Source organism: Catharus ustulatus, chromosome 4 (genome assembly GCF_009819885.2).
Source record: "Catharus ustulatus isolate bCatUst1 chromosome 4, bCatUst1.pri.v2, whole genome shotgun sequence".
Taxonomy (NCBI): Eukaryota; Metazoa; Chordata; class Aves; order Passeriformes; family Turdidae; genus Catharus; species Catharus ustulatus.
This window is the reverse complement of record NC_046224.1, coordinates 7,461,901-7,474,563: the sequence shown is the minus strand read 5'-3', so window position 1 is coordinate 7,474,563 and position 12,663 is coordinate 7,461,901. Positions and strand designations below refer to the sequence as shown.

The following is a 12,663-nucleotide window of genomic DNA, read 5'->3' as shown; positions in this document are numbered from 1 at the left end:
TTAAAAACAGAGAGAGAGCTGTGCTTGTGCCCTAGCATTTGGTTGTTGTATCCAGAAGGACTTTGCAGCCCACTGACCCCTTTACATGCAGAGAGTACATAAAGACTCATGGTCTTCACTTTGAGTCTGATAGCAAATCAAACCCAGCAACACCCCCAGTTAAAATGAGACATTCTGCTCCTTCACCACCACCATGTCAGGAGAGTGACTTTGTCATCTTCCTGTGGGGCAAAGAGGGAAATTTCCTGATCCCGTGTAAGTTCCAGAGCCACTCCCACCTTGAGCATCCTCGTGGTGGCGTGAATACCAGCTGAGAACAAATGAAGGAAAGTGCTCACCTCCACACCTCCCCTCCCAAAGCAAACCTCTTCCCAGCCAGTCTGTTCCAGAGCATGGCACAGCAGCTGCCTCTGGCTTTTACCAGTGAGAATAACCCCAGTGCCAGAGAGAAAATACTGATGGGGGGGCAAAGCAGTGGAGCAAGTCAGAGCTTTAACCACAGGCATCATGGTGTGGCTGCTTCATGCTGAGCATGTTTAAATGAATAAATCAGCACTTTTTGGAGGCCCACATGTACTGTCTTTCTTGACTGATCTAATTATTTAATAGTGACACCCTTGCATGAGGGCTACTCTAGTGCAATGTGAAGAGATGTTCTATTGCTGGGCAGCATCCCTGCTCTTTTACACCATCACAAGCTTCACCCTTCACCCAGCCAGGACCAGGGGGGAAAAATCAGCAGAAGGGAGGCTGCCCTATTTCCCAGGGTTTCAGCCTGGAGCTGCTCTGTCTCCAGCCCCGTGGGTGCTCGTGGGTTCTCTTCCTCCAGCCGGGGCTCTGCTTGGAGCATCCCCGCTATCTCCGTTATCATCTCAAGGTGTGCACGCGTGGCGGGGGGGTGAGTGCCGCCACCCCGCACCCTTTCTCCCCGCATCCTTCCATCCCTTCATCCTTCCTCCCAGAGGCGAAGGGAAGCCCAGATGTTGGCAGGCCCGAGCCAGGTTCATCTGTTTCACATGACCCAGCGCCAACTGCTGCTCGCTGCCCTCCTCCCTCCTTCCTCCTCCTTCCTCCCCCTCCTCCTCCTCCTCCCTCCCCGGCTCCAGCCTCGCAGCCTCGCAGCGCGGCAGCGGCCGCGCCGGAGCTGGGCACAGGGGGCCGGCAGGCGGGGAAAGGGAAGCAGAAGGGGGAAAGGAGCGTGGCGGCATCCCGGCAGGGAGGATGGGCCGGCGCTAGGAGCGGCCGGAGCGGAGGAAGGGCCGCGCATCCCGCGCAGCCCCGGCGAGAGGCGGGCACGGATGCGGGGCGGCAGAGCCGCGGCCTGGAGACGCGGTGCGGCGGGGATGCGCTCGCCCCGGGCTCGGAGCTGAGGGGCCGCCGGGGCCGCCGAGGCAGCGGGAGAAGGTAACGGGGTCTTTGTCTGCCGAGGGGAGGCGAGGCGGGCCGGGGCTCCCCTTCCAGCCCCGGCCCCCGGGGAGAGCCCAGCCGCAGTGTGCGGGCTGCTCCACGCCCCCTCCCTCCATTTACCTCGAGCGGAGAGAAATGTGGGCAGCAGCTGCTTTCCCTGTCCTTTCCTAAAAACAAAAAAGAATCCCCAACCCCAAACCCTTGGATTGGGTGGGCGAGTAGCGGAGCGGAGCGCGGCGGCTGGGGAAGGAGCCGGGCTGTGCGGGGGAGAGAAGCCGGTGCTGCGATTCCTTCCCCCCTTCCCCAGCAATCTGCCTGCCTGTCCCCACTGACTGCCAAGATGGACTGCTCCTTCCCTCCCCAAATGGCTGCAGCAAGTTTAATGCAGAGCCGGGGGCTTCGCTAGCAGGAAAGCCCCCGGCTTCTTTTTCCTTCCCCATGTGCACCTTTTCCTGAATGGGGAATAGAAAAGTTGCTCCAGATTCAGGGCTAGAGAAGACAAATGTACAGCTCAGCTTCCTAACTGTGCCTGGATGGGAGTACATCCATCCGCACGCCTTGCGGGCTGGCTCCGCGTAAGGAGGGCTCTTTCTTGGCCGCATTGTTACCCGCTGGCTGCTGGGGAGGGCAGGAGAAAAGTTGTTTAGAACCTCTCTGTAAAATCTCCAGGAGAGACAATTGTTTCTAATAATAGCCCTGGCAGCGGTTTAGCGATACAGCACACACAGATGCGGAGCGATCTAGCAAATCTCTCCCAGGCGAGTCAGGTCGCAGGGAAAGCTGAACTCCAGGCTTGTTGGTTTGGGATTTTAAAACATCGTCCTGAACAAAAACGCCGGCCCCGCTGGCCTTTGCAGCGGCCAAGGGGGTGTGGTGCCTCTGCCGGCGCTGCCCTCCCCGGCTCGGCTCGGCTCGGCTCGGCTCAGCCGGGCTTTCCCGTGCCCCGGGGGTCGGCAAGGCTGGGTCCGGCTCTGCCCAGCCCCAGATGGATGTCGGGGTGTCTCGGACCCGCTTCCCTCTGGATTGGCGCCCGGGGGCTGATGCGCATCCCCCACCCAAGCATGGAGGGGGTGTTACGGGCGTGGGTGTCTGTGCCATCTTCCCTGCCTAGAACTGCCTGCCAGGCACCAGAAAACTCCCGCTGGAGCTAAACCCCCCAGGCTGATCCCCTTCTCCTCGGGGTGATGCTGCCTGCACACTAGAAACACGATGCTGACCCTGGCCGGGAGATGGTGCAGCTTGGTGGCTCAGAGCTGCTTGGCTCGACCTTCCTGGCACAAGTTACAGAAGCCTGTTCTCTTCCAAACATTAATATTTGGAAGGTGTTTTTAAGCACTGGTGCCAGGCAGGTAGTGCCATGCTCTGCAGGAGGGTGAGCTGCTCGTGGGGTGGTTTCTGCAGCCCAGCTTTGCTGCTGAGCAAGGGGGCTGTGGCAGAAGCATGAGGAGGTAAGGATTTATTGCTTCTTGGTACAAGAGGGGATATTTTGAAGGGTCTTCAGCTCACTACCACCTTGTACTGCTGCTAAGGTTAGCTGTGTCCCTCAGAGGACCAGACAGGCTGAAGGAGTTGGCATTGCTCATCCATCATGCTGTGTGATCAGTTCCCACAGAAGGGAGAAGTGCACCAGTGGAGCATAGCATGTGGATTTATGCACGTGGAAAATAAATATTTTGTTCTCAGGTGATTTTTTGTTTTAAACACCCAAGCTAAAAAAATGGGATCTCTGCTGTCATTTGAGCATTGATGCACCAGTGAGCCACCCACAACCCTTTTGGACAAGCCACTCTTTTCTACTTGTAGACTGTTTCTGGTGGTCCTGTTGTCGCATGTCTGAACTGGTAATTGCATTAAAAATACAACTTAATATTTGATGATACCTGTGGTCACAGCATTGGATTGTTCAGGGCCCTACAGCAATGCAGCATCACTTGGTGCAGAGAGAGATCCTGTCAAACTATTTAGCCAGGTCAAGAGCTTCAGCCAGTGCACTGGGTGTTGTTAAGAGGGACATAAGGCTGGGGAAGAATTCCCAAGTCATGGAGTGTAGTCCCACACATCACAGGTAATTACAGTGGTACATATCCCCTTTGCTGCTACTGTTACTGTGTGAGGAGTAGCAGAAGGCTTGAATCAGTTTTGAGTGCAGCTCAACAGCAAAGCCAAAGTAAAACTGCAGGTATGGATGCAGGAGAAAATCCTGCATTAGGGGGAATCAGAAAGGGGCTGGGGAGTCACTGAAGTCTCAAGCTGGACTGTGAAGGAAGGGTCATGCATTGCAAGAGGGATGACACGTGGATAAGGTATTAAGGAGTGTGTTGATCCAGCATTAACCAAATTTGGGGTCAGGGCTTAGTGGTGTCCCCTGAAGATGCAGAAAGGCACTGTATGACCCACTTCTGGTGAGCTGGATTGCTGGGACAAGCAAAGGCTGCTGTCATGCACAGGGTCACACTTACACTCAGCTCTCAGGAAATTGGGTATCTTTTACTCAAAATGCTCTGTGTTTGAGGAAATCAAGGTTCCTGGTTCTCTGAGCTGCACCCAGAATCTCCATGTAGGAAGGAGCCATCCCACAAATGCCCATCTCTTGGGAAGCTGGGGGGATGTGCTATGGGGTCAGCCATAAGAGCAGGTAACAGAAGCTCTCTGGGATCCCCATGCTTTACCACAGGATGGGGTGCACAGCTGGCTCCCAAGGTCACTCTGCAATGTCAGTCTCCAGTCATACTTGCTGCTTCACTCCTTCCAGCAGCTGGAGGAGAGAATTGCCCTGCAGCTCCAGTGCAAGCAGAGCACAGCAGCCCAGCAGGCAGCAAGGTCTGACAAGGTTAAGCTCTGATGGAATTGCTTACAAGCCTCCTCCAGCTCCAAATCCCAGGTTGTCCCAGCCTCCCTCAGGTTCCCTGAGCCAGCAGTGCATTGCCTAGCATGACCTCAGTGACCACTGCAACTGACAACATCCACTGATATTTCTTCTGCTCCCAAAAGAAATATATGAAAACTTATAAAACTTAATCCCTAGCCCTCCTGTAAATCTCAGTATGTGCCATGTCCTAGAAAGCTACAATTTTATGAGGCTGCACAATGAGTTGGAGCCCCTGTCTTCTTTTCTGGGCATGAACCTTGTCAAGGACCAGAAATGACTTTGATTGCTTTTCTCTCTGATCTGACACTGAGACAGGACCCCAGACAGATATTTGATCAGTTCTGAGCTTCTGGGAGCACTTTCATGTTGATGAATCGCAAGCACACAAGTTTTGATCCTGTCTCCTCTGCTCCAAGTCACCTTTGCACTCCCATCTACTCACGAGTTGGTGTCAGCCTGAAGGTTTGCTCCTTGCCTGTGTTTGGCTCTAGTGGGCTGCCTGCCAAAAAAGAGAGAACACCCTGCTGTACCTCCCCTTACCAGTGCATCTCTGATTCATGGCTGTGTGATGCACCTCTGAGGCCCCCAAGTCTGGTGCCAGATACCCTGGGATGGGGTGAGGTGAGGTGAGACTTCAGCCCTTGCCCAGCCTTAAAGTGCAGAGGAGTCCAGAGGAGCTGGGACCATCTGATTTCCAGTGCCATCAACAATGTTCTTGTTTACAACCCACTTTGCTCCTTTCCTAACAGAGAGACAATACTTCTGTGTTGTCCTGAGCTTCTCTGTGACATTTTCACAGAATGGTGTGGAACAGTTGCTGTGTCCCCACCCTCAAGAAAAGATCACTAGTGGGAAGCTAAATGATCTTTTCACCCTCTGCCTGCACTGGTGGAATGAAGTGTGATTTAGTGTAGTAATCTTTGGGAAAAGTCATTGAGGCAGAAGAAAAGGTAGGCAAGTTGACTTTTTATTATTTAAATTCATTGTAAAAAGGTCCAATGAAAGCTGCAAACCAAAAAGAGGTAGATATTCCCATTTTGGCTAGAGAAATCCTTTTGTATGTACACTTCCACACCTAACACCTAACATTTTGACAATGGTTGTTGGGCTTGCCAACCCACTAGGCTCAGGCTCTAGTGTTTAGATTATTTATTTATTTATTTATTTTTATTCTTAGAAGTCTCCAGATCTCCCAATCAAAATAAACCCACCCATGTTTGGGTTTCCGTGGCTGCAGCTGTACCACACACGCTGTAAGCGCTGCTGGCATCCTGTCCTTCCCAGCTGAAATATTTCATGCAGGGAAGTGCTTTGGAGACAGTGGAGCAGCCACAAGGCTGACCCTGGGTTTATGCAGGACGAGCAGACGATGGAAAACTGCTGCATCAAGTGAGCAGCTTGAAAAGGCAGCACAAAATTTGAAGCTGAAATGTGGCACCTGTGCTAGAGAGGCGAGTGTGGATTGAGGTTTTTCCACATTTAAACATGGTTTTGTCCTTGCTGTGCATGAGGAACGTCTCTCCTGGCCACCCCCACCCAGGGTTTTGTGAAGACACCCATCATCCCAACACGTGGCTGCCACGTGTGTGCTCACACACTCATTTCCTGGTGAAATGGGGCACACAAGGGGACAGGGATGATTTAGGGGATGTGTAATCAAACACAGTGCTTCCTTTGTGCACACACACATCCTCCCCCCAGCGTGGAAGCATGCTGGAAAATAAATTTGGAACGTAACTTCCACTGTCTTCTGCAATTCTGAACTGCAAAATCCAAAAGAGAAAAAAGTTCTGTCTGAGTGGTCTGGGCTCCCAGGGATGCTTTGCATCCCTGCTGGGGTGGTTATGCAGTCAGTGAAGGTGTCACCTGGGCTTGTGCTGCAGGAGGTGGTGGGAATTGGGGAAAGAGACTTGTTCCCCATCAAGACCAGGGAGAACCAGCAGGAAGCATCGAGTCTGCTTAGCCTCTGTGTTGCACCATGCAAGGTGCCTTCTGAAATGCTCTGGAAGGGCTGATGGCAGTTCTGAGGGAAATCTGCAAATCCAGCAGTGCTGGGCTGTGTCCTCACTTTCTCAGTCCCCTCTCACAGCCACAGCTGATTGTGTACATGATACAAGGCTGCTCCAAAATGGATATTGAATCTATTGAATCTGAGGAGCTTAGGGCTCAGGGGTATCAGATCCAGCTGCTGAGTTTGCAGACATTGCATCAGGCTGTTCCCTCTTCTCTTCCCATCCTTAAATCTTGTGCATTGATTCTTCATAGTACTAAAGAGCTGCTGAGTTTAGTTCCAGAAAGGAACATCCTTCCCTGGCTCTTAAAAAGCAGAGGCATATGATAAAAAACAGGTTTGTGTTGAGGTGATTATTCCAGGTCTCTCCTTTGCAGAGGTTACAGACTGTCCATATTTAGTCTGTCATAAGATGCCCTGATGCCAGAGACAACCTGGTTTCACTGCACCAATAACCAAAGAATTCTCAATACAGGTGATGCAATAGTCAGGCAGTGAATGGGGGTATAAATTCACAGGCTATGTCCTGAAAGTAGTTTTGCCTGCTTGAGCCTCAGGTGGGGCTAGTCTGAGCTCTGGTCCTCACCAGACACAAGTGTTCAACATCAGGAGCTGTCAGGAGCAGAGAAGGCAGGTTGGACCCCTTCCTACCCCTCATGCAGGGTGAGCAGCAGAGCCCATGGGAAATGTCCCAGCCCTGCAGCCCCAGCTCTGCTCAGCAATGGATGCACTCAGGAGCAAAGTGGGAGCAGAAAGGGTCAAACCAGACCTCTGCAAGCAGCACTGACTTCTGAAAACACCTGCATCTCTGAGGATGAGTCAGCTGCTTGTCATCTGAAAGTGCTCTGCATCTCACCCTGTCCTGCCTGTGAAAGCCAGCTGGGGGATGATGCCCACCCTGCAGTGACCCTGTCAGCTGCTGCTGCTCTGGCAGAACTGCTGGCAGCTGCCCAGCCTGGGCACAGCCACAGCCCTGGCTCTGGACATCAGATGTGTGTCAAACTGCTGATTAGCAGTGGCTGCAAACAACCCAGTCACATATTTTCCCACTGGAAGCATATCAGTCCTTGGAGTGTAATTCAAAACAAGAAGTCGAAAAAAACCCCAAAACCAACAGTTCTGTACATAGATTAACATTTTGGGGTTTTTTTTGTTTGTTTGTTTTCCACATCTGGAATGACTTTGGTAAGTGTTTTCTATTATGTATTATATATAACACTGCTCAGTGCTCTCTATTGACCCACTCTGTTACAGTACCTGAGTGATGCACTGCCCAGTGCCTTGGCTCCATTGATCAGACCAGCACCACTCACACCTCCCAAGGCTTAGTGATACAGTAGATACAAAACACTCAATGAGCACTAAAAGGACACTTCAAGCCATAAATCTTAATTTGTGCCTTGAAAATATTTCACACATACTATCACTTCCACTGCCTTGGGTCACTTTGGTCATCAACCCACATTGATTTTTTTTTTCTCCAGCAAATCACATTAGTTTCAATAGCAAATAAATTGTCCTGTTTTCTTCTATAACTAAACAAAACCTCCTGTGAATGTGTTCCCAGAAGACTTGGATGCTCTCATGTAATTACACCCTTTCTGCATGCACAAACAAGTGATATCTGGAACATTTTGCTGAAAGTATGCCACGTTTCAAGCGTGAAACTGTACAAAAAATTAAAATTTTATGAGTGTTTACAAGGAATTTTAAAAAGTCAGGTGTAGGAGAACTTAACAGACATGATAACATCTTTGGGAAAAACAGTAATAATAATAGTAATTTATTGCCATGTACTTTATTGCCATATGGTCATTATCCTATGATGACTCACAGTGCTTGCTGCAGAATATAGTAGGGAATGAGCCAGAAGGTGACCAGGAGTCCCCACAAAGAAGTTGATGTGACTTATAAAAGACTTCCAAGTCCTTCATTGGTAAAGGATTTCCCTCATAGATAATTTGGATCATTTTCCCTTAGATCACGCTGTGTCCTTTGTGCATAGCAAACTGAGTGAATACAGAGTTCTTCCAGGGGAAGCAAGACCCTTCCAAGCCTTATTTTGGTTTTCTTGAAGCACAGGTATGCTCACAAGTTGATGAAGCACCTGTCCCAGGACCACTCTGCTTGTTCTTGTGCAAAGAGACTAGAGATCCTTTTCCCTCTTTCCCTCTGGGCCTCCCATTTTAGCTCTGCTGTTGATATTCACTTCTTTGGGCTGCATTAGGGACTGGCAAGCCAAATGACAGATCACAGCTCTCCTATGCAATGTGCAAACATGGGATGAAACTGCATAATTTGCCTTAGAGGGATTATTATCCAAAAAATAAGTTCACCCTGGGGGAAATAAAAAAGAAAAGCTCACCAAATAAAGATGTTCACAGAGTTTGGCTGAGCTGAGTTGGATTAGGAGAAGTTTATGTACAGGGCAAGATATTTTGAGTGTTAACTGGGAAGCTGATAGCAAGGAAGATTATCTGCTGTTGTCTTATTAACACAGGTGTGAGGGGGACTATTTTTTGCAATGTTTTTTTCTTGTGTTGGCAGTTTTTTTAGTCTTTGGGCATTACTTTGGCATGCAGAGGAATAGCATAGTCTGAATGAATAGTCCCAAGTCTGTAAGGTGGGATGAGGCTGTGGCTGCCCTTGCCATTCCCCTTGCACTTCCCATAGGATGCAATCCTTTGGCTGTAGTGGTTTCATATGGATCAGGTGGTTTCACCAGATCTAGAGATGCCCTAAAAGTGAACAGCTCATCATCTGCTCTGTAAGAAGTGATGGAATTCTGAGCAGGACTGCAGCTCTTCCTCTCTTACCAGTGCTTGGTGTTGGCTCCAGGCAGGAGCTGATCTACCAGGTCTGTGAGGCTGTGCAGGGAAGTCTTTTGGGACAGGCTGGAAGCCCCATCCCCTGATTCATTCAAAATTCCTCTGCCTGACAGTGCTGCCAGCAGGGAAGAGCCCCAAGCTGGTGGGAGGAGGAACAGCTGGGCTGCCTCTTTTGCACTATTCTTTATTTTTTATTTATTCTCTTACCCATTGCTGGGTGCAGCCAGCTTGCTGCCTGTACAGAAAGGCTGTAGGAACAACATGGGCTTCCCAAGTAAAAATGGAGGAGACAGTTACAAGATCCAAATTTGAGGCAAAGTTTTAACAGCTCTGGCATGTTAAAATTGACCTAAGAATGCTGGCCCAAAGCAGGTGACCATGTTGAGCCACCTGCACAACTGACCACTGAGTTAAGGTTTATCAAAACACACTTCTGCTGCGTGCAGGTGGGGTTTCAAGTCTGTAAGGTTCAAGACATCTGTGACCAGCTGAGTCAAGTGAGACTAAAAATAATAAATAATACCAAAGAATGTGTAACCTCCCTGTGGTCACCCTTAGCTCCAGAGCTCAGAGGATGCTCTGACTAACCATGTCAAAACTCCTGCACTCTCCACTCCTGCCTTGTAAATAGTGGGGATAATTCTTGGAAGCTGGTATATTTTTAAACTGGCAAATGGTTTATTTCCTTGCCAAGAAAGGGAAGGGAAGAGTTATAGGGGCACAGGAGTCAGACATAGTAAAAAGTCTGCATTGGGAATGCCCTCTCCTCCTGCCTCAACATCAGAAGGCAGGGAGGGTGCAAGAATTCCTGCTTCCCTTTGTATTTGAAGAGATTTAGATCAGTATTATTTTCAAGAAAGAAAACAATACGTGACCTAAACCAGCACAGCCTCCATTCTAGTGAGGAAGCCAGTCTGTCCAGGAAAGGAGTTTCTTATCTCAGGATATCACTGAAATCAGGCTGTTGAGGCTGGCCATGCTCAGAGCAGTAATTTAGGCATCTGCCTCAGTTTAAAACGTGGTGCTGGAATTAGATTTCATTCTGACTACACAGCTCAAGCACCAAGTGTTTTGAGGTTAAGACGTGGCATTCCCAGCTTTAAAGTTCGCCTGAGAGTTATTGCTTGATGTTGTAAATGGACTTAAGGACCGTAGGAGACGGTTTTTCATTTCAGCCCTGATACAGTAAGCCACTTAAACACTTGCTTATGTCACACTGAAATAAAGGGGATTTATGGACACAGCTATGGGCTTTGCTGAATCAGAGCATTTTTGCTGAGTGCTGTTTAGGGGAAGCATGAAAAATAACCTGTGCAGATGTCTCTGGGCGATGCTGGGTCTGAGCAAGGCTGGAAAGCACAGTGTGGAGGAAGTGAGAAGCCCCTGGGCAGGCCAGGAATTCTTTTGTCAGCTCCTAAGACAAAACAGGGAAGTCACCAGGTCACTCAGCCTGCAGCTCGCCTTAATTTTTGTCCCACAGCTCCCTGTCAGCCCCCACACAATGGCTGGGTCGCGCCATCCGTTGGAATGAACGGAGTTCTGACAGGGTGACACCACAGCTCACACCATCCACCTCCCCTCTCGAGGAGGACTCTTGCTTTCCAATTACTGAAGCTGTTCTCCTCTCTCCTGACAAATGAGCCTTTGCAGAAATGGTTGCATCTCTCGGTGCAACCCCTCTTAAACACACCCCTGTGCAGATCCCCCATGCGATGGGCAATGTCAAGCACCACTCTCTTCTTGGGGGATAGGTGAGGATTTTATGAGCTGTGTCTGCAACCACGGTTTTGACAATTTTTCCTCTGTTCACTAATCCATTGGAAAGGACATTAATTTTTCAAGGACTGGGATAAAGAAGCTCACAGGGAAAGCCAAAGGCCTCGCACACGATACATTCCTCTGGTGCTATCAAACCTGTGGGAAGTGCTGCATCATTTTCAGCTTCTTTTTTCTGGCCAGCTGTGAATGTGCATGTATTTCACAGAGCCTCAAAGCACTTCCATTACAGGGAAACCCACACTGCTTTAGAAGATGAAGTCTGGCTATGCATCAGCCATTGGCTACTTCTCTTCATATCACCATCATCCTTATCTACAGCGTATTTCTGTGGCCTTTCTTCTCAGCTTCAAAGCTCCATTTGTGATTAAGTTCCCTTGAAATGGAATACTTAAAAGGTTGTTCCTGTTCGTTTGAATATGCAACATCTTGGTTTTCTTACCAAAGTACTGCTAGAAGGTGACAAATGCCTGAGATACAGCTGGCATACCCTTCCCTGGGGAAAAAAACAACTGGCTTACAGCTAACCTCTCCTATTCCAGAGTACCAAATAGTCTTTCCCTTAAGAAATAATAGTATGAGCAAATTTGAATGACAAAGTATTGTATAATGGGTTCCTACTTCACACCCAGTTCCTGGAAGTGTTCAAGGCCAGGTTGGTTGGGGCTCTGAGCAACCTGATCTAGTGGGTGGCATCCCTCCCTGTGGCACAAGGGTTGGAGTTAGATGGTCTCTACAGTCCCTTCCAACCCAAACCATTCATGCTTATTTCAGAAAGCCCAGCTCATGTTCAGAACAGGCTACGTGGACCTCTGCTCACAAGCCAGGAGTAAATTAAAAATAATTTTTATGCGTCTTGAAATAAACAATAACACAAACTATTCACCATTTATCTAGGAAAGCCTTGTGGAAATAAATATTGGAAAGGAGGACTGTATTGAGAAGCAATAGTTTTTCCTGACTGTCTCACATCCTCAGAGCTTCAAGCCACTAAGGCACAAGTGCCTCAGACATTGCCCATTTTAGTGAAAAGGAAGAGCAGGGAACTGAGTAAGTGTGAGGGCACTGGGCTTGGACCAGAGGATGGCATGAGCAGTGCTGCAGACCATGGTGATGTGCTCACCAGTGCAGGGCAGTGGGCAAGCCTCATGGCTGGGACAGGTTTGCACCAAGAGTTATCCTCCTCCTCTTCATTAGGTGTTTTTCCCATTGAGTCACACCTAAAGGACCAGATTTAAGCATTGGAACAGGCCTTCCAGGGAAGTGGAGCGACCATCCTTGGAAGTGTCTGAAAAACAATGTAGTTCAGTGGGCATGATGGTGTTTGGTTGAAGGCTGGGCTTGGTGTTCTTGGAAGTCTTTCCAACCTTAATGACTGATTCTATGACTGCAAAAACAAGCAAGCCCCAAAGGCAGAGCCCAGCCAGTGCTCCTCCTCCTCATGGCCCCTCTCCCAGGTCCCCATCAAGGGTCAGCCCTGTAGCTCAGCTCTTTGCACACTGTCTCACAGCCATCCTCATCCCAGCCACCACCAGTAACATTTATTAGGTGCAGATGCAGACCAGCAATCGGGAGGATGCCCTGCAAACACATGGCATAAAAAGAAAGATAGTGCATTCCCCCAGGGTCCTGAAGTGTGAGTGTAGGACAGGAGACAGCAGATGGATGCAGGCACAGGAAGAGGCAGTGCTGGTCAGTGTGACAGGCAGCTGCTTGCCAGACTGGCCCCAGTTCAGCAAAGTGAAGTGCTGCCACATGCACAAAGCTGTGCA

General features: G+C 49.5%; 1 protein-coding gene across 8 annotated transcripts in view; it reads left to right on the top strand.

Annotated features, from left to right (window-relative positions):
- FRMD4A (FERM domain containing 4A) overlaps positions 1–12,663 on the top strand; it is a 357,007-nt gene that overhangs the window by 212,728 nt on the left and 131,616 nt on the right. The window contains exon 1 of one of the 8 annotated variants that reach the window (XM_033057889.2): positions 1,335–1,404. The exons of the other annotated variants lie outside the window; for them this stretch is intronic. The gene's annotated coding sequence lies outside the window, so the exon portion shown is untranslated. Of the gene's footprint in view, positions 1–1,334; positions 1,405–12,663 lie in introns of those variants that run through there. 8 annotated transcript variants of the gene reach the window in all.